Consider the following 22,779-nt stretch of genomic DNA (forward strand, 5'->3'; position numbering starts at 1 on the left):
TTTGGTTCTTTTATTTGGGCTGGTAGCTGCAGTTCTTTTCTGGATTAGAATCTTTGTTGTTTTGGTTTTAGCTGCTGACAGCTGTGCTTTTATGCTTTTAAACATTTCTTCTTCTGATTTCGTCTTGTGGCAGGAGTCCTTTTTTTTTTTTGCCCTTTTGGTATACATGGAAAATTTCCTTGCCTGGTGAGTATGTGAATGGAGCTTTTAAAAATATACACTTTGTTTTTGAAATTTTCAGTGGAAGGATGCCACCCTAACAATCAATGGACCTGTGTTCTGACTCTGCTTAATTAAGCAATTATTTGGGTCTGGATGTATGGACATTAAAAAGCTAATAGAGTTCCTGCCACGTTAAAATTTTTTTTATTGAGAAATATCCACATACATGCGGTTCATCTATATTACACAATCAATGGTTCACAGTATCATCACATAGTTGTGTATTCTTCATCATGACCATTTTTGGAACATTTCCATCTCTTCAGAAAACCAAGTAAAAAGAAAACAAAGGACTCATATATTCCATCCGTTACCCTTCACTCTCATTGACCCACAGCATTTCAATCTACTCAATTTTTAATTTTTATGATCCTTATTATTTATTTATTTTTTACCTTTAATTTTTTTACTCATTGGTCCATAATCTTGTATAAAAGGAGCTTTAGACACAAGGTTTTCACAATCACACAGTCACTTTTAAAATCTATATAGTTATATAGTTCTCTTCAAGGATCAAAGCTACTGGAGCACAGTTCAGAAGTTTCAGATATTTCCATCTAACCACTCCAATACAACATAAACTAAAAAGGAATATCTATATGATGCAAAAGAATAACTTCCAGGATATCCTGTTGCCTCCATTTGAAATCCTTCCACCATTGAGATTTTATTTTCTCTCATTTCTCCCAGAGAGTTCACCTGCATAGTTGGCTTAGAGAAAAAGACCACATATGTGCAACAAAAGAGATTTTCTGAGGGTGGCTCTTAGGCATAATTATAAGTAGGCCTAAATTGTCATTTGCAGGAAAAGGATTGATAACTTATTAAGATTGAGTGCTCAGCCTGTTGAATTGGTTGTCTCTATTGCTTGTGAGAATATCAGGAATTCCCCAGATGGGGAAGTTTAATATTTCCATTTTTTTTCCTCAGGCCCCAAGGGGATTTTGCAAATGCATCTTAATTATCTGCTGAAATTACTCTGGCATATATTAAGGCATCACACTTACCTTTAAAAACAGCAAGAACTCAAACCCTATACAAGATTCCCTATAATTATGGTGTTCCTTTGATCCTGCACAGAGGTTGCAGTTTGAAAATGTGGGCCATATCATCCTTTACCCAGTTTTCTAATTTACCTTATGCCTATCCAGATCAGCTTCACTCATATTTCTAGACAAGATCTGATCACCTTTTCAGCTTTTAAACAGTTCCTGAATGGGTAAAGGTGACTTTTGGAGCTTCAGTGCTCTAAATCTGAGAACAGGTATCACATAAATATCTGAATTTCAGAGAACAACTAGTTTGTACACCAAGAGGTCATTATCACAGAATTTAGAAATATCAATTACAATCCTAAATATATGTGAGTGCTGTAAGTATTTATAATCTAGGAGCCTTTACAACAGTCCCAAACCTATAATCCATTCTCTCAAATTCAATTCTCTGAATTTATATCTTACAGTTAGTCCATATGAGGCACGATAGCACTTTCTTTTTGTTTCTGACATTTTATTCAACCTACTGCCTTAAAAGTTCACGCACTAATTTGCATGCTTCACAACTCCATCATTCTTGCAGCTACTCAGTAGTCCATTGTATGAAAACACCACAGTTCCCCTTCCATTTCTCAGTCATTGTACTCTTAGGCCACCTCCACCCATTGAGAATCATGAACACTGCTGCCATAAACACCAGCGTGCAAATGTCCATTCATGTCCCCACTCTCAGTTCCAACAGGAATATACCTAGCAATGGGGTTGCAACACCATATGGTAACCCTACACCTAACCTTTTGTGAAGACACCACACTGCCCTCTGGAGGGGCTGCATCTCTCAGCTTCACTACCAACAGTGAATAGGTACATTTCTTTCTCCACATCATTTTCTCTAGCACTTACTTGTCCAGATTCATTTTTTTTTCATGGGCAGACACCAGGACTCAAACCCAGGTCTCTGGCATGGCAGGTGAGAACTGAACCTATTGAGCCAACATGGACCACCCTCTCTCTGTTCATTTTTAAAGAATTTTATTCACACATCACACAATCCAACCTAAAGAAATACAAGTGCCTTTGCCACCATGATGTCTATGAAGACATTTTCTTTTTTTCTGCATTGAACCAACACCCCACACCAATGTCCTCTGTCTGTTGACATTTACTTTTGGCATAATGCTTTTGTCACATTCAGTGGAAACATATTACAATGTTACTGATGCCTATAGATCTTAGCTTCCATTGATTATACATATTCCTGTATACCATCCACTTTCAAACCCTTCCAATGTTGACATTGATTTGTTCTTTCTCATGGAAGAACATTTTTATATTTGTAGATTTTATGCCATCATTGTTTACTCTAGATGTTCCTCAGTTTTACCATCTCAGGGTTTAACCTCTACAATTCCTCCTGGTTTCATTTGTGCCCCCAGCTCTTCTCTCTCAGCCATACTCACATTTAACTTCATTCAGTATACTTGTATTACTGTGCTATGATCAGGTAGTATTTTGCTATCCATTTCTGAGTTGTTGCAGTCAGTTCTGACTACATCACCATCTCTAACCACCATCTCTCATCACCATCTGTAATCTTTTAGCATCAAATGCCTAATCTCAACCTTCTTTCTATGTCCTCATAACCTGTATTAAACTCTCAAGGTTCACTCTTTAATATTAGTTCATTTTACTGAGACTATACAGTATTTGGCCTTTTGTTTCTGGCTAATTTCACTCATATCATCAAGATTCATTCACATTGTAACTGTTTCATGACTTTGTTCTGTCTTATAACTTATAGTATTCCATTGTATATGTATATCCACAGCTTCTTTAGTCACTCTTCTTTTGATCGTCTTTAGGGCTGTTTAAATCTCTTGGCAATCATAAATAATACTGCTATATACATCTGTTTGCAAATGTCCTTTTGTTTTCTTATCTTCAGTTCCTCTGAATATATACCTAGTAATAGGATTATTGGGTCATATGACAATTCTATACTTCATTTCCTGAGGAACCATCAAACTGCCTTCCAGAGCAGTTGTAACATTCTACATTCCCACAACAGAGGATAAGGGCACCTCTCCACATTCTCTCCAGCACTTGTTGTTTTATATTTTTTGAAAATGGCCATTCTCTTGGGTATGGGATGATGTCTCATTGTAGTTTTGATTTGCATTTCTCTAACAGCCAGTGAAGGTGAGTATCTTTTCATGTGCTTCTTAGTAATTTGTATTTCTTCTTCTGAAGTGTCTGTTCATGTCATTTGCCCATTTTTTAAATGGGTTGTTTGTATTTTTATTCTTGAATTGAAGAATCTCTTTATATATTCTGGATACTAAACAATTATTTGATGTGTGATTTCCAGATATAGTCTCCCATAGCATAGGCTTCCTTTTTACCTTCCTGACAAAGGTCTTTGAATGCACAAAAGTGTTTAATTTTGAGAAATTCTCATTGATCTATTTCTGTTTTCAGTGCTCTTGCTTTGGGTGTAAGTCTTGGAAATCACCTTCTATTACAAGATTTATAAGATATTTCTCTACAGTTTCTTTTAACAGTTTTATCACCTTATCTCTAATGTTTAAGTCTTTGATCCATTTTGAGTTCATTTTTGTATAAAGTGTGAGATATGGATCCTTATTCATTCTTTTACATATGGATATTCAGTTCTCTAAGCACTATTTATTGGAGAAGCTGTTCTGTCCCAGGTGGGTTGGCTTGACCACTTTATCAATTTATGATCTGTGGATCAACTGATCTATGAATGAGAAGATCTATTTCTGAAAACTCAGCTTGATTGTGTTGGGCAATATATCTATCGTGATGCCTGTAACATGATGTTTTGACCACTGTAATTTTTTCTTTCTGTTTTTTTTAACCACTGTAGTTTTGAATATACTTTAAAGTCAGGTAAAGCAAGACCTCCCACTTCATTTTTTTCTCAATAGCTTTTTAGCTGTTCTGGGCATCCTGCCCTTCCAAATAAATTTGATTATTAGTTTTTCTATTTCTGCAAAATTAGTTATTGGGATTATAGTTGATATTGTATTGAATCTACAAATCAATTCTACCTGAAATTAGTCTTCCAGTCCATGAACATGGATTGCCCTTCCATTTGTTTAGGTCTTTTGTGATTTCTTTTAGCATTTTCTTGTAGTTTTCTGTGTATAAGTCTTTTCTATTCTTAAAAGCTAAATTTATTCCTAAATATTTTATCCTGTTGATTGCTATTGTAAATGGAATTTCTTTTCTTGATTTCCTCCTCAGATTGTTCATCACTTGTGTATGGAAACATTACTGTTTTTTGGGTGCTGATCTTGTAACCTGCCACTTTGCTGTACTCACTTATGAGGTCTAGCAGGTTTGCTGTAGTTTTTTCAGGATTTTCAACACATAATATCAGTCACGGCAAACAGTGAAAGCTTTACTTCTTCCTTTCTGATTTCTTTTCTTTGTCTAATTGCTCTGGCTAGAACTTCCAGCACTATGTCAAATAACAATGGTGACAATAAGCATTCTTCTCTTGTTCCTGATCTTAGAGGGAAAGTTTTCTGTCTTTCCCCATTGAGGATGATGTTAGCTGTGTGTTTCTCATATACCCTTTATCATGTTCATATTCTTTGAAGTATTTTCATCATGAAAGGATGTTGAATTTTGTCAAATGCTTTACCTGCATCAATCCAGGTGATCATGTGGTTTTTCATATTTCACTGGCTGATATGTTGTATTACATTATTTTTCTTGTGTTGAACCAGACTTGCATAATAAGAATAAATAACACTTGGTCATGGGTTGTAATTCTTTTAATGTGCTGTTGGATTCAATTTACAAGAATTTTTTTGAGGATTTTTGCAACTATATTCATTAAAAAGATTGGTCTGTAATTTTATTTCTTGTAGTACTTTTCTCTGGATTTGGTATTAGGGTGATGTTTTATTCATATAATCAGTTAGGTAGCTTTCCCATCTCTTCAATTTTATTTGGGTAGCACATTACTTAATTGAATTTGCATTACCTGCGTACTTGAACATGATAATTGCATGTAATCTATAATAGGGTATGAGATTTTGTTGGCTTATACACGTTAGTGTGTTGCCTTGCTACAACCCAGAGTAATTTGGGCCAAGAACAAAAAATTATTTGCAACATCCCCTTGTAGGAATGGGTGAAAAAGAGGAAATATTAACCTTATCCTTCTGGGGAATTTCTGATATTCTTGCAAGCTGTGGGGACAACCAATTCAATAAGCTTAGCCCTCAACCTTGGTGTTTGCCCTTATGAAACTTATTTTTTGAAGAAGAAGCTATGTACTTATAATTATGCTTAACAGTCACCCCCAGAGAACCTTTTTTATTGCTCAGATATGGCCTCTCTTTCTCTCAGACTTTGCAGGTGAACTCACTGCTTCCCATTTATGTCAGCCATGAGTCCCAATGGTGTAAATCTTCCTGGCAACATGGGACCTGACATCTAGGGATCAGCTAGGACCCAACATTATTGGAATGAGGAAACGTTCTTGACCAAATGGCAGAAGAGAGATAAAATAAAGTCACAGTAGCTGAGAAATTTCAAACAGTTGAGAGGCTATACTGGTGGTTATTTTTATACATTTATAGATATCCCTTTTTCATTTATGATGTTTTGGAAGGGCAAGAGGGAACTACCCAAAACTGTAGATCTGTGTTCCAGTAGCCTTCATTCTTGAAGGACACTGTATAACTAGGTAACACTTATAAGTGACTGCTTGGTTGGGAGAACCTTGTGTCATATGTTCCTTTTTCCAACATTTTCCAAAATAAGAAATAAAAATAAATAATAGGTGAGATAAAGGGTAAAAATTTGGTACACTGATATACTGTGTGTCAATGAGAGGGAGGGATATGGGGTATGGTATGTACGATTTCTTTTTTTTTCCTTTCATTTCTTTTCCTGGAGTAAGGCAAATATTATAAGTAATGATCATGGTGAATGATACACAACCATGGAATGATATTATGTGCCATTGATTGTATAATATTGTTGGACTGTATGAGTGCAGATCTTTCATAATACAAATTTTTAAACAACTTTTTGAAGAGTTTGAGTATGATTGGTACTAAATCTTTCTTTAATACTCAGTAAAATTTTATCTGTAAAGTCATCTGGTTCTGAAGTTTTTTTTCTTTTTTTGGAGCTTATTGATGACTGATTCAATCCTTTCACATATGATTGGTTTACTGAGGGCATCTTTTTCATGTCAAGTTAATAGGACAATTCATTAGGAAGACATAACAATCACAAATATTTATTCACCAAGCCATAGTGCCTCAAATTCACGAGGCAAACTCTAAAAAGACTGACAGGAGAAGTAGATACTTCCACTATAATATTTAGCAAGTTCAATTTCCTGCTCTTATCAATGGATAGAACATCTAAACAGAAGATCAACAAAGAAACAGAGGTTTTGAATAGCATGATAAATAAGCTAGATTTAACAGATTTTGCAGAACATTACACCCCATAACAGAAAGACACACATTTTTTTCAGTGCTCATGGATCATTCTCAAGTACAGTTGATATGCTGTGTTGCAAAGCCAGTCTCAATAAATTTAAAAAGATTGAAATTATACAAAACTCTTTCTTGGATCATAATGGAATGAAGTTGGAAATCTATAGAAGGCAGAGAGTCAGAATATTCACAAACATATAAAGTCTAAACAATACACTCTTAAACAACCAGTAGGTCAAAGAAGAAATTGCAAGAGAAATCAGTAAATATCTTGAGACAAATGAAAATGAAAACACAACATATCAAAATTTATGGAATGCAGCAAATGAAGTACTGAGAGGGAAATTTATGGCATTAAGTGCTTATGTTAAAGAAAAAGAAAGAGCAAAAATCAATGAATAAGACAATTTCCAGGTAAAGAGAAACACCTGTCCACAAGTCCTACAACTAGAGTATAAACTGTACCAAGTGAAACAAGTATCCTATGAAAGGCACAATGTAAAATATCACACTTGCCCAAAACCAGAAAATTCCTCTTGGGTTTAGGAATTAGAATTGCCCACATTTAGAAGTAATGGAGTTCAATTGATCCAGGACCTCTAATAGAGTATTGCCTTCAACACACCAGATGGTTTCTTGTACAAAAATTATGGTCCTGCTTCATGTAAAACCTTATCTTCCTGAACCTGACATATCAGAAAAAATCATGAAGTATAATGGTCACAATGCAGATTTTTTTAACTAGTAGTAATATTTTTGAGATATACAACAGGGTTGATTTTGTTCTACAGCCATGTTTTGTCATTTAGTTTTAATTCTAGTAACCTATATAAAATCTACAATTTCCTCTTTTAACTAGATTCACATATGTGATTCAGAGCTGTTAGTGACATTCTCAATGTTGGACTATCATCAACACCAACCATTACCAAACTTTTACAATCAACCCCAGTAGAAATTCTGTATGCTTTGCTAGCCCCTATTCACCTATATTCTAAATTCTTATTCTATGAATTTGCTCATTCTAATTGTTTCATATTAGTGAGATCAGACAATATTTGTCCTTTTGTGCCTCTCTTACGTTATTTAACATGATGTCCTCATAGTACATCAATATAGTCCCACAATTCAGGATGGGACACTTTACAGACAAGTTAAAGTCTATTCACAGAGAGCCATTAATCCCCAACTCATGTCTCTTTACTTTTGGTTTTTGCAGTGTTAATATGTATGGCTAATTTCTCCCAGATCTTAGCAGTTTAATAGCAGCAATTGAGAAAGTTATGAAGTAGTGAGGAAACCATGAGGCAGGCACAGATACAATAGAAAAATAGAAGCTGTCCATCATTCATGCCTTTCCTCATTCTCTTTTACTTTCCTTTTTATTTCCTCATTTCAAAAATATATTTTTGATAATCTAGTTAATACCAGACATAGATAAACATGGATAAACATAACAGACATTTTTATACTCTCAGAGAATTTGCATACCAGTAGAATGTTGCACTAAAGTAAACACACTGGTTCCAGAAAGTTTGTAGATTCTTAGGATGACATTTTTGAAACAAGAAGTTGCAAGTTATTATTACACAAAATATTTTTCCAATATATTGAATATAATAAAATATTCAATAAATAAATAAAATTTAATATTAAATATTATTTAATGTGTGAGATTCCTGTATTTTTAGTGAAATCATGTCTTTTCAAAAAATAATTCACTGAAGTCATAGAATACAATTTCCAAAATAGGAACTTCATGGGTAAAGGAAGGATGGAAAAGGAATAAGGAGAAGAAACAACACACAGACTTGTTTTCATCAAGAACAGCAGAAAAGTCATTAGTGAGGTCCTTTCTAAAACCTCCACAGAGCTGTTAACACATTCTCAAGTAAATAAGAACTATTTTAATGTTTTTTAGGATTGATGAGAATCACAACAACTGATAATTACAATTAGTTTCTAGTTGACCTGCATCATGACACACTATCAGGGGTTGTATACCTAGAGGTAACAAAAACAGTAATAAATGCCTGACTCCACCAACCACCAGTGGAGAGGTCTTATGCAATTCACTTCATCAATCTCTGCCTTATTTTCCTTGCCTGTCCTCCTTCCTGGGCCAAGTGTAGCACTTATGTCACAGGTCTGATGGATGTACTAGATGAGATAATGCATACAAAGCACCTAAAACATAGTTAAGTAGATAGTGAAGGCTCCAAATGTGTTAACTAGTATCATTATGCATTTGATTATAATTGGAGCCTTATTAAGTGTGCAGAACAGGAATTCTGGTATCTCCTTGAATAAAACAGTGACTAAGGCTTCAAGGCATTGGAAATTATGGGACTTGAGGAATTACTGAGTATATGTGGAAGCACCTGCAATGCATATGTATATGGTATATCTATAAATAATAAGACAATCCATATGCCTTCCATTCTATTTCACAAGATAAAAAGTACTGTTTCCAAATGCATTCTTCCAACTTATCTGCTTCAGAAACTCTTATTCAATTTAAAAAAAGCCTCATCATGCATGATATCCCATCTCTTTAAATTTATCCCTAATTTCTTTCTCCTGAAGGATTTATCAAAGTCTTCTCAAGTAAAGCATTTCTATCCTTTGAATATACTCTATTTTTATGCTTATATTTCATGTGTAAGCATGAACATTTTTTCATTAGTTTAACTTTCCAATTTATATTTGATTTCTAGGGATCCTGCTATGTTTGTTTTTTTCTCCAGTCCCTAGGACTTAATAAGCACTATGAAATTCTGACAAAATTCAAATTCACCACTCCTTTTCCCTATTGTTCTTGACTAAACCTTGTACTCAAGATTACAAAAGAATTCACTCATAGTAGCCATGACTTTAGTTAAAAGTTTATAGTTAATACACTATATTACTGATTGCATATGTAGAATATAATGATTTCTAAATGTTGTGTTAGTTAATTTTTTTAATTAAAAAAATACACCATAAACTAAAAAAAAAAAAGATAAGTATGAAGGATATAAAGGATGTGTTTTCACTAAAAGGAAAAAGAAAGTAGTTTTACCCTACCACAAAATAAATGGCTGTAACAGAATGAGGAAAATGTAAGACAAAGCCTGGACAAATATAGTAAGTTGCCAAAGGTTTGTGGAAAAAGAAATTATGGTCAAAGTTGGGAAAAACTTTGCATGAACTAAAAGGGAAGGTGTTGAAAGCAGTACCCAAAATTCTTTATCATCCACCCTTCTTTACATTAGTTTGAGCCAGGGGACTTGATGTGGGTAAAAGACTGTAGAAAAGAAAAAAGGCTCCCTCCAGCCTCAATGGAGAGGTCCTTATCGTAAAAAAAAGTATATAGTTAAGACAGTTAATTTACACCCTAATCCTATCTTTTTCAAAATTACAGTATCTGATGCTAGGTGAGAATTGAAAGTAAATTATTTTCAAGGGAAGCAGATGGCCAAAAAACTAAAACATGTTTAAAAGAATGGATTTATATTGATGTCTAAATATTAACTATAAAAAGAAAAATCAACCGCTTAACATACTATTTGGATTTTATTTGCTTTAGGAGAAGAGCTATTACATTCTACAAATGAGAAGAAACAATTTGAGTGTCCACATTTCTAATCTTAGGTGGTGTAGTAGAATATTCTTGTTTTTCTATTGAAAGGTTACCTTAATTTAAAGAAAGAGTCTATACATATTTCTAAAACAAGGAAAGATCACAACTGATGTTATCGGTAACCATAGGAACTTAGAACATAAGATTGAGATATAATGAACAAATTAACTAAGCCTACAGAATTATGATTTTAATTAGGCTTAATTGTTCAGTTAGTAACATGTTCTGTCATCAATGAAATTACAATGCTTTGTCTTCGGTAAGTACTTGAACGGTTCAAAAAAATCACCTGCATTAAATGTTTAATTAAATTTTAATTTTCTAAGGAAATGTAATTCATCAATAGAAAATATGTATAGGACTCAAGAAGATTTAATTTCAGTTTAGGTTATAAGTTTAATGCAGAGAGCATTAAACGTATTCCAGTTAAATTTATGCTTTCCATGTAATGATACTCCCTGGACATGAAATGATATCAATTGTATATATATATATACATATATATACCATTGCTGGTGTGACAATCTATAACTTCAGCACAAGGAGAGAATTTCTGGACCACAGAGACCTCTTGATGTCCCATGAGTCCTATTGCATAGGTTTATGTCTTTACAATAACAATCATGTCTGTTAACATAGGATATATGAATTAAAGTATTTACTAATTAGTTCAGACTTAGACAACAATCTACAACTACACTAAATACTACTACAATTAAATAAACTCTGAACTATAGCTTAAGTGCAAATTTGCAGTCAGAAATTCATTTTCTGCAACCCAAAACCATTTTCTTTTTTCTATCTGCCATCACCTGAAGTGGATGGTGTTACTTGTTCATTGGGTAATCTAAACTTTTATTCCTGTGAGATCTGAGCCCTTGTGCTTTGTGTTTTCTTTTGATTTCTTTATGAGTTGCCACACATTTGCCCTTGACAAGGCCTATTGGGAAAGAGAATTTTTAAAAGGCATCCCATTGAAATCCTAGGGTTCCAAATGTGTTCATTTTTAAACCCTTTGTGAGCAGCAATGCAATTTCCTCCTTTGTAATTGAAATCAATCATCAAGACTCTATATGATGTTTCAACAGTAAAAGGTCCCCAAAGGAGCCAGGGTGTAGTCATAGCTTCCAATTATTAGCAATATGGCTGCATTCTCCATTGGAAACATCTCTTCTTTTAGTACTAGGAACTTTGATCCCATGAACCCAAGGTTGAGGGATCAATAAGTAAAATTTCCTGTATTAGACTTATTTGGTTAATAGTGGAAGGGCCCAATTCCACTTTCATGTCTTGTTTTCTACACCAAGCCACTCTGGTTATTGGGGAGATGGAATCGAATATAGACCTTTTATTAACATATATGACAAATCTTATATTGTATTACACTAATATTCCAATCTCATGGGATGTTGTCTTCCCACTGTCAGCATAATATCTTTGAGATAACAACTGAAGCATTCTATTAGGCCATCTGCTTCTGAGTGATGTTATAAAATCTGTAAAAGTATTGTGTTCTTCCTTGCCTTCTCTGTTCTATAGTATGGTTCTCTTCTTCAGAAATTATATTGGGTGTGATATCATGTTTAAAACTAATGCATTCAATAACATATTCCAAGTTTATTCACTAATGTCAGTTCATATCAGTGAGACCATGCAGTATTTGTCCTTTAGTTTTTGGCTAGTCTCACTCAGCATAATGTTATCAAGGTCCATCCATGTTGTTACATACTTCAAAAGTTTATTCTGCAAGTTTTAAAGCTGCATAATATTCCATTGTATTATATATACCACAGTTTGTTTAGCCACTCGTCTGTTGATGGACATTTTGGCTGTTTCCATCTCTTTGCAATTGTAAATAATGCTGCTATAAATATTGGTGTGCAAATGTCCATTTGTGTCTTTGCCCTTAAGTCCTCTGAATAGATACCTAGCAATGGTATTGCTGGGTCATATGGCAATTCTATATTCATCTTTTTGAGGAACGCCAAACTGCCTTCCACAGTGGTTGCACCATTTGACATTCCCACCAACAGTGAATAGCTGTGCCTCTTTCTCCACATCCTCTCCAGCACTTGTCATTTTCTGTTTTGTTGATAATGGCCATTCTGGTGGGTGTGAGATGATATCTCATTGTGGTTTTGATTTGCATTTCTCTAATGGCCAGGGACGTTGAACATCTCTTCATGTGCATTTTGGCCATTTGTATTTCCTCTTCTGAGAAGTGTCTGTTCAAGTCTGTTTCCCATTTTGTAATTGGGTTGGCTGTCTTTTTGTTGTTGAGTTGAACAATCTATTTATAAATTCTGTATACTAGACCTTTATCTGATATGTGATTTCCAAATATTGTCTCCCATTGTGTAGGCTGTCTTTTTACTTTCTTGATGAAGTTCTTTGATGCACAAAAGTGTTTAATTTTGAGGAGCTCCCATTTATTTATTTCTTTCTTCAGTGCTCTTGCTTTAGGTGTAAGGTCCATAAATATAAATAAATTTTGGTTTTGATAAATATGGCATGCAAAGGGAAAGAAAATACATGTCCAACATTTGTGTTTAACCCTAAGAAAAAAAAGTATTGCTCATCATAATGGGTAAGATCAGTCCACCCAACTGACAAATGATTGGCTCTACCTCAAAGGAATTGGGCATATTGAGGATATATGATTAGTCTCTGATATTGGCAATTTGGGCACTCAGCAGTGTGGCTACCAGAACAGATTTGATAAACATAGGTTTATGCTCTTTGACTATAAATGACCTCCATTCCTACTGTCATGATCGGTTTCATGGGGCCCAATTAAGCAAACCCTAGTTTGGATGAGGGAATACTTGATTAACATTGATGGATGAATCTTGTTTCCTACACGATTTTTAAGTTCTGCTTTTGCTGGTTCCTTTTTGGGGATATTTACAAAGGAGTTGAATTAATTTCATAGTATGGGCTTATGCACAATGAACTCTCGACATACGTATTGCTCTGCCAGTATTTCCACTCATTTCTCAATATTTATTTTTCAAATATCTGACCAATGCTTCAACTCATTATCCACTGCCCATGAACCAGGGCAAAGTGCAGGGAAAAAAACATATTTCTTTCCATGAAAATTAACCAACATAATATTCTGCAATCTGTGAAATGATCAATTTCCCTCTAGACTATATAATGACAGGGAACTAAAACTATGACTTTGATTAAGAGGTGAACGTGACTCCCACTATCTTTGTAGGGAAAGTGGGAGCTGATATATCCTCAAAAAGAAACAAAAGTTCTGTCCTTTCTGTCATTTGAAGTCAAAATCTCCTGGTTATCTTTGCTGTAGGAACTAAAGTGGCAATCAACTATTCAGGTACTTCCAGGTATTTGAGTAAATGCATTTAGTCCATGAATTCTGGACAGGTGCAGGTGTGTTGATAAATTCAGTTTGATCAAATTTTATTGTTCATCTCTTTGATATACCACCATGCTAAATGAATCTCATGCATTTTCCCAACCCCTGTCAATATATATTTTTGAGGTCTATAAATCTTTAGTGTATATATTCTTTAAGTGCAGGTTGGATTTCTTTATCTGTGTAAGTTGATATTTGACTCTCATTGTATGAGCAAAAAGGAGTGGTGGCGTTGGCTGCTGAAAGGTTTATATAAGCTTATCATGCAACTCACTAAATGTGGACATTGAAATCCTATCCAGAGTAAAGCTGGTTCCCTCAGGTAAGGGAAAGTTAGGGACTGCCTGCTCAGAAAGCTTTGTTGTTGTTGTTGTTGGTCTTATCCATGACTGCCCAATACCCCTAGTACATATTTTAAGGTCCAACGCTTCCTTCGACCAATTCTCTCAGACTGCCATAAAACCTGTGGCAATTTTAGAACATAATTGGTATTAATACTTTGTACAATCAGGTTGTGGCTTGAACCATAAACAAATTTTTCCGAAAGGACTACCAGAAATGATAAACTCCTCAATGTTGCAAGTGGAGCATTTCAACTTCCTTTTCAAATTCTCAGTAGGATATTATTACTAATTTTCAATCAGAAAACCCCCTAATTTCTATAATCAATACCATGATAGTAAGTCTACACCATAACCAAATGGTCTTTCAGACCTTTCTCTCTATTACACTTCATAAATTGATATTACTGAAAATAATTTAAATTATCTTAATGCTGCCATATGCCATATGCTATGCATTAACACGGTCCTGTTTACCCAACAAGAGACTTCTCTGCATGTTCCTTAAATCTGTTAGCAAATTAATCCAAGAAACACCATTTGAGGAATTGCTTCCAAATACTAATTGCTATATCTGTCAAAGTTCTGTCAGGACACACAGGCCACTCAAATTGATTAAATTAAGGAGAATTAGTAAAGGGGCCAATTACAAAGATATGAACAGAGTATGGGAAAACTATACATATACAATAGTCCTTTGCTACAGAATGTTGCTAAATCTAGGCCTGAAGGATCAATAGTGAAGAGGAGTTACCAGAACTATGGAGATTTTGTACTGAGGACAGAAGGACAAAAACTGAGGCTTTGGGAAAGAGGTAAATGTGGTTCTGAGTATCATTTTTTTTGCTGAGATTAAGTACTCTGACCTTAGGGTTTCTTTCATTTTTAGTCCTCCCTACCTCCTCTAAATGTAGTAATGTACATACAGGTTCATATTCTGAAGCAGAAAATAAAATGGAAAAATGTAGGAATAGGTCAAAAGGGAAAATGGAAAACATCAGCATATTAAAGGTGCAAAAGTGTCTATGTATTTATTAATCCTCAAATGTATATCTAAAGATACATGTGTGGAGTATACATGTGTATATATTATATTTTCATTTGCTGTCATCAAAACTCAACAAATAATGTGAAAAGTCATTATAACTAAATACATCTATGAATTGGGTATCATGGCATCCAAACAAAACTTTTTGAACCTTATCTAATAATATTTCAGTTTTCTAATGCTGCTGGAATGTCATATGCCAGAAATGGATTGGCTTTTCTAAGGGGGATGTATTAAGTTAAGTTTACAGTTCTAAGGCCAAGAAAATATCTGAATTAAGGGATCTAGAGAAATATGTGACTCTGAAAGAAGGCTGGTGGTGTCTAGACCTTGTCTGTCAGCTAGAAATGCATGTGGCTGACATCGGTTGGTCCTACTTTTAGGTGTATCACTGCTCTCATCTTCTGACTCCAGTAATTTTCCATTATCAGTGGTTCCTCACTTATCTTCTCTGGGGCAGACAAGTTTCATCTTCTCTACTCAGCATCTCCAAATGTCTTGTGTTTGAGTTTTCTCCCAGAAGTTTCCTTGTGTCAGCTCTTTTCAGGAGTCCTGTCAAATGGAGACTCACATTGAATGAGTGGATCACAGCTCCATGGAAACAATACACTCAATAAATTTCACCTGACAAAAGGCCTGCCCCCACGGGATTTGATAAGGGTTTAGAAAACATGGCTTACGTCTAGTACATAACAGTTTTAAACCAGCACAAATAAGATTTTTCCAACTTTCCCAATGAATAGTTTTGTTTAATTTCCTTCTTAGACATGCCCCATGCTGCAAAACCATGAAAAATTCCTTAAATCCAGTACACTTGGAATGCAAAATGTTTGAAAAGATTCTGCTGTTGTCAATCTAATAATAGTTGACATTGTGGCAGACAGGAGATTCCTTACACAGACCTGATCAGTTGAATTATGTCTGTAAGGTGTGAGGCCCCAGAGCTGAAATTTTAGTCATCTGTTAAGTGGGGCTTTATATTTCTGAATTAGACCACTGATTTTTAAATGTCACCTGTGTTTCAAACCCTCTGCTAAGTAGTTTTAAAACATCATCACCTTTAATATTTACAAAATCTCCATATATATATAATAATTCTTCTTATTCTTTTAAATACAGGCAACTGAGATTTAAAGAGATTAAATCACTACTATAAAATACCACAGCTGGTGAACAGTGAGAAAAACCTTAAGCCCATGTCGTCTGCCTGAACTTTGCTGTCCCCACTGCAGCACCGCTGTCTCAGGTTTGCCTCCACTCAAGGCATGCAGGCCTGTGATTTCTAACTCATGGTTCCAAATAGTTTTTGTATATAAAAGATAATCTGATGCTTGATTGAAAACTGCCTCTGTCACAAGCTCATTTGATTAGGAATGGCATCGTCTGTATATTTCAAACATTAGCCTATGTACTATGTGACTATTTGTCCTGTTTTTCTGGAACTTGGCTGTGAAGTGCACAAGAGGATTAGAAATTTCTACCTCCAGATAATTTAGGGAGTAATCAACAATTTTGAGTGTAGAATAAAACATTCTGTGATGTCATCTCATCTGTACACTTTCCATACATAAAGTCTGTATTCCTGACAGATCTGCTAAACTTCTGCCAGTTCCTCAGCCCTCTATTCCATACCAGCTTTGATCCTGTTTGCTCTTGCCAAGAATACCCCTTCCACATGGCCAGTGTCCACTCATTGTTTAAGGACAGATGCATGCTTCCTTTTCCCATATCAACCCTCTCATAGCACACAACTTCTCCCTACCCTTAGCTGGGTCTCCTCTTTGGCCTGGCACCCATGATCAAGTATGATAATTTCATCATGTTAGCAAGATTTGTTTTCATTCTATAAGATATGCCCTTCTTGTGAACAAAGCTTGAGGGAAAACCTTAGATCAACCCTTTGTCCTTACTGCCTGGCAGTGTATCTGGAGCATAGGATGGGTGAAGTGTGCAAGGAGAAATGGTTTTGAGCCTTGGCTTAACCAGTCTCCACATTTACAACCTTGTCTAATGTATGAACAACCCCTTCTGTGTCTCAGATAACTCATCTCTATACGGGAATTACAATTAATTTTATTTCACAAGACTATTGAGAGCAGCAAAATGAGATGAAAATTCTACAGCAGCTAGAAGAGTGTCTGGCCCATACTAAATGCTCAATAACTGTCATTTTGATAAATAATGGACAAATTTGACAAGCTAATAGGGCACTCATCAATATGAAACTGTCCTTTCACTTCAAAATTCGGTAATGATTTGATGAGGAGTGAGAATGCATAAGATTGTACAAAATCTCCCTGTACAGAAAATGAGGATAGGTGACATCCATATATACAGCAATATAGCCATACTTGGATAGTCAAAGATGATGCATCTCTAAGTTTGCATGGAAAACATGATATATCCTGAGTATTATAACATGATTTTCTTGGATTGAAATCCTATCTGTACTGAAGTTCTGAGTTTAGCTTGGGCAAAATAATTGACTGCACTTGAAAATCTTTTGTCTATATGGAAATTGTAAGACATACTGCAAAGTTATTTGACAACCAAATAATGTTCTAGAAAGATAATTTCTAAGGGGTAGATTCCCAGTAGGTCATAATCATCATCACTTTTTAAAAATTTACCCTTCTATTGCTTTGAGCCACGTTCTCCTAAATGAGCCAAAACATGTTTAAACACCTTTGCAGAGCTTTCAATGCTATGAACCCCTGAGGTGCTTAAAGGATCCAGTACACTGGGGAGAAGGAGCAGTTATAAGTTTACTGGATCCACAGGGTACACCTTCATAGGATGGGACAGTAAATTTGCAGGTAAGTGTACTCATACTGGGTGAAGTGAAATGGAATGTTTCTATGCTCATATCAGCATTGGTTGCAAATGTAAGATTGCAGGAATCATCCAGCAGATGATTTGGACGTTGTTGGAAACATTTCTCTGACCCTATTGTTATGAGGTTCCCATTTGTGAATAAAATCTAAATTCTCTACATTTTATAGTACTGGTTATGAAATAAGAGCTATGTTCAAAAAGAGAGGGAACCATAGAGTCCAGTAGCATTCTAATATCATCTAATAATGATGTGCCTTAGTGGTTAAATAAGAGGTCTCTAGAAAAAAACAACAATTACTGTACAATTCTTGATACTTATTAAACCTTAACTTGGCCATCTATAAATCACTGCTATTAATCCTTAAACCTACATATGATGGGTATTGTAGGGAATAAATTAAATGATGCATGGGAAACACTAAGCCAGAACTTGACTCAAAATGATTAAAATCCTTTGCTTTGATATTTTTTAATGATTTTATTGTATAACAATATACAAAGCAAAGAAAGAAAAAAGTAATAATATTCAGAGCAATCTTCAACAAGTAGTTTCAGGACAGATCCCAGAGTTTGTCCTGGGCTATCACACTATCCTTTCAGAATTTTACTTCTAGCTTCTCCAGTATATAGGAGGCTAGAAGGAATAAATATATTTTATCACTACAATTAACTATTTTTCCTTTTTGTGATAAATAACATTTATGCAAAAAGGCAGTAAATTTCAAAGCAGAGCACAACAATTAGTTGTAGAACAGATTTCAGAGTTTGGTATGGGTTACAATTCGACTGTTTTAGGTTTTTACTTTAGCAGCTGTAAGATACTGGAAACTGAAAGAAATATCAATGTAGTGATTCAACAATCACATTTGCTTGTTAAACAATACCTTCTCACATTTGATCTTTTTATCCCAGTCTTTAAGGGTATTTGAGCTATGGCCATTCTAACTTATTCTGAGTTGATTTTTATAAATGAAGGTATTTGCAGATCATTAAGAGAATGAGATGTTTGTAATATAACAAAATGAGCTGTACTGGAGAAAATAATAATGTAGTAAAGGGGCCTAAGAAAGGAAAGAGAGGCCAATCAGAGTGCAGTAGAAAGGGAAAACTGTAAAAGTGGTAAAAAAGGTACAAACGGTAATCTGATAACGTGAGGGAGCCAGTTTTGAGGATACCTCAGATAGGCATTCCTCAAATACAGAGGAACAACTGCAAAAGCCATCAACCTGCTCCTGGCATCCTGGGAAGAAAATGGAGGGAAGCATGGCTGTGATATAGCAAGCATTGAAGGAGAGAATAGTGGGGTTCAGGAGCAGAGAGATGAAGTTCAGGGCTTACATAGCTTGGACATCTTTGTGATAATTTAGGCTTTGACTAAATTGAGAATTCACTGGAGGGTTCAGAGCAGTGGAAAAACAGGATTTAAATGGCATTTTCCTGAGACGACTCTGGCTCCCTGTTGAAAAGTGACTTAACTGGGTTGATGAAGGTAGTGGAAGAGCATTCAGTAGCTTCTGTATTAATACAGGTGGAGAGGACAGGAGCTTAGTCTAAGGTGGAAACTCTGAGTTGGGAATGTCTGGTCAGCTTCCAATATACTTTAAAGATAGAGCCAAGAGAATTTTTCCAATTAATCAGGTATGATGTGAAAGATAGGATAAATATTGGATGTTATTTCATGATTTTCTGTAGGCTGGATTACAGCCATTTACTGGAAAGGGGCATGAGAAGAAGCAGACTGGGAAGGTTTGTCATGAACTTAACTTTGCTTGAGATTCCCAGTAAACATCCAGTAAAAGGTGTGAAATAGGTGTATAGATGTATGGGTCTGGAGTTTGGGGGAGGGAAAGGGTCATCAGATACAAAATTAAGACTTATTCAGAAATAGAGAACATTTAAATTCATCAGACCAGACAAATTACCCTGGAGTGAATGTGGATGGGTAAGGAAAGAGTTCAAATGATTGATTAAGAAGCACTTCAAAATTCAAGGATTGTGGCAATAATGCTGAGAACAAGCAGAAAGAGAAGTAAAAGGAGAACATGGAAGTATGATGACCTGAGAACTAAGTGTAAAGAGTATTTCTAGCATGAGAAAGTGATAAACTGTGTCAAAAGTTGCAGGTAGATCAAATCAAATGAGGACTGAAATTTGATCATTTATTTCAGCTATGCAGTGCTCATTGGGCCTTGATAAGATCATCTTTAGGGAGTTGTAGGAGTAAAACTTTAAATTGAAACTATCTTCCCTTGTTCTATATTTTGCTCAGAAAGAAGTCCACTTAATAATACCAGTAATGAAATCCTAGGATGAGCAGAGCACTTCCTTAGGTCCCAAGAGAATGAGCCTGCAGCGGCTAATAATCATCTTCACTGAGATTTATGTTTCTTTAGCTACAAAATGGCTGAAGTTGGTGGGCAGTTAGTGTAACTGGATTTGCCCCTTAATTTGCTTTTAATTGTGTAGTTTTTAGGTGTACCACTATGTACACATTTCGTTATGATATTTCAATAGTGTGCAAATAATGCTAAAGAGAGTGGAGTGATTTCTGTTTCAGATGGAATACTGAGTCACATAGTCATATTTTAATACTTAAATTTTCCTTATTTTTCATATGAAAAAAATCCTTAATAAAACTTAAAAATAGTAAAAAGACAAATAATATGCAATATTCAAGAACTGGATGCAAAATATACTTTCATTTAAAAATGGCTTTATTAATTATTTTTATATTATGTGTCTATTGTTCAATATGGATAAAATGCATTTTATCAGATAAAAACATATAAATGCATCATTGTATATCATCCTTCTGTATATGTATATTTTAAAAATTTGTGTCCATTTATTTTTCCTTATAATATCCTGAGTATTTTCTATGCATATGTAGATATCATTTAGACATATGATTCTTAAATGGCTATATGTATATATGTATGTATGGTTGTTCCAGTAAGTATGTTCACTATAAGTAAAGCATCTGATCACTAAGAAAGATGTTAACAAATGATACAAAGTCCAGAATTTATGGGAAGATAAGTCACATTTTATTTTAAAAGTCATATAGTTCATAAAAACTAAATTAACATTAGGAAGAGAATCCAAACACCAGAAAACACAAATTACAAGCCTTCATTTAGTATAATATTCACATCTAGAAAAGAATGAACTACCTTACAAATTCATAATTTCAAATGTAATTTTGAAATCCTAGTGATAGCTGCAAATTTAGAAGTATTAAATGGTACTTATACTGACTAAATCATTCTAAACTTCTAGACGTACCAGTGGTGTGATGTCGTCTATTTAACATATGTTCAGAATATGCAGCACACAGATTCAATGCGAGCACTCATTTACCCACTCTTAGGTGAAATTCCTTGTGGCCATGGAGAGGGGCAATCACACCGTGACTCAGTTCATCCTGGTGGGCTTCACCACAGATCCCATGATGCAGTTGGTTCTGTTTGGGGTGTTCCTTGGAGTTTACTCTGTGACTGTGGTGGGAAACACCACTCTCATTGTGTTGATCTGCAATGACTCCCGGCTCCACACACCTATGTATTTTTTCATTGGAAATCTGGCTTTTCTGGATCTCTGGTATTCCTCTGTCTACACTCCAAAGATTCTAGTGATCTGCATCTCTGAAGACAAGAGCATCTCCTTTGTTGGCTGTGTAGCACAGTTCCTCTTCTCCGCTGGGCTGGCCTACAGCGAGTGTTTCCTGTTGGCTGCCATGGCTTATGACCGCTATGTGGCCATCTCCAAGCCACTGCTTTATTCTCAGGCAATGTCCATAAAGCTATGTGCATTTTTGGTGGCTGCCTCATATCTTGGTGGCTTTACAAACTCTGCTGTCATCACAAAAAAAAATTTGCTTTGAAATTCTGTGGGGACAACATCATTGATGACTTTTTCTGTGATTTCCTTCCCTTGATGAAAATCGCTTGTGGCAGGAAGGATGGTTTCCAGGCTGCAGTGGTCTTCCTGACCTCCAATGTCATTGTCCCCACTCTGTTCATCCTGGCCACCTACCTCTTCATCATCATCATCGTCTCGAGGATCCCCTCCACCCAGGGCCGCCTCAAAGCCTTCTCCACCTGCTCCTCCCACCTGACCTCTGTCACCCTATACTATGGCTCTATTCTCTACACCTATGCTCGGCCCCGGTCTAGCTATTCACTGGATAGGGACAAAATAACTTCTATATTTTACACTGTGGTGTTCCCCATGTTGAACCCAATGATCTACAGTCTGAGGAATAAGGATGTGAAAGAAGCTCTGCACAAACTCCTCAAATAAATCCTGTTTCTTTTACATTAAAAAGATGCAAGCAGGGAGCAGTGGTAGAATGCTCGTCTTCCATGTGGGAGACCCAGGTTCAATTCCTGTACAATGCATCAAAAAGGGAAAAAAGGATTCAAGTAATGTTTTTATTCTGGTTTTTTGCATCTCAAGCATAAGTCAATTTGGCCCTTAATGATCATGAATTGTCATAGATTTGAAGAATTTCCCACCCTGACAAGTGTCAGTTCAGTAGACATAAGAAAAGAAAATAAGGGCAACCTCAGAGATGAAAACCTAATATAAAATATAATATTTTGGAAAGAATTCCATGTTAATTACAAAACAAGCAAAGTCAAACCAAAAAGAATGCTCTTCTTAAAATAATAGAGCAGTGCATTCTCATTAACATAAGTAGATTTTAATAGACTGATAACTATCATATCTGTACAGTAATTTCATAAAATTAAGGCAAAATATGTTAAATTAATTTATATGATTTAATTTATATTATAAATATTAATTTCTAATATTTCCTATGATTGAAAACTAATC

At 35.1% G+C, this 22,779-nt stretch overlaps 1 pseudogene; it reads left to right on the forward strand.

Annotated features, from left to right (window-relative positions):
• Positions 1-21,328: 21,328 nt before the first annotated feature.
• LOC143645984 (olfactory receptor 9G9-like) lies at positions 21,329-22,242 on the forward strand (annotated as a pseudogene).
• Positions 22,243-22,779: the final 537 nt, after the last annotated feature.

The sequence above is a fragment of the Tamandua tetradactyla genome, chromosome 9 (assembly GCF_023851605.1).
Source record: "Tamandua tetradactyla isolate mTamTet1 chromosome 9, mTamTet1.pri, whole genome shotgun sequence".
NCBI classification, from domain to species: domain Eukaryota; kingdom Metazoa; phylum Chordata; class Mammalia; order Pilosa; family Myrmecophagidae; genus Tamandua; species Tamandua tetradactyla.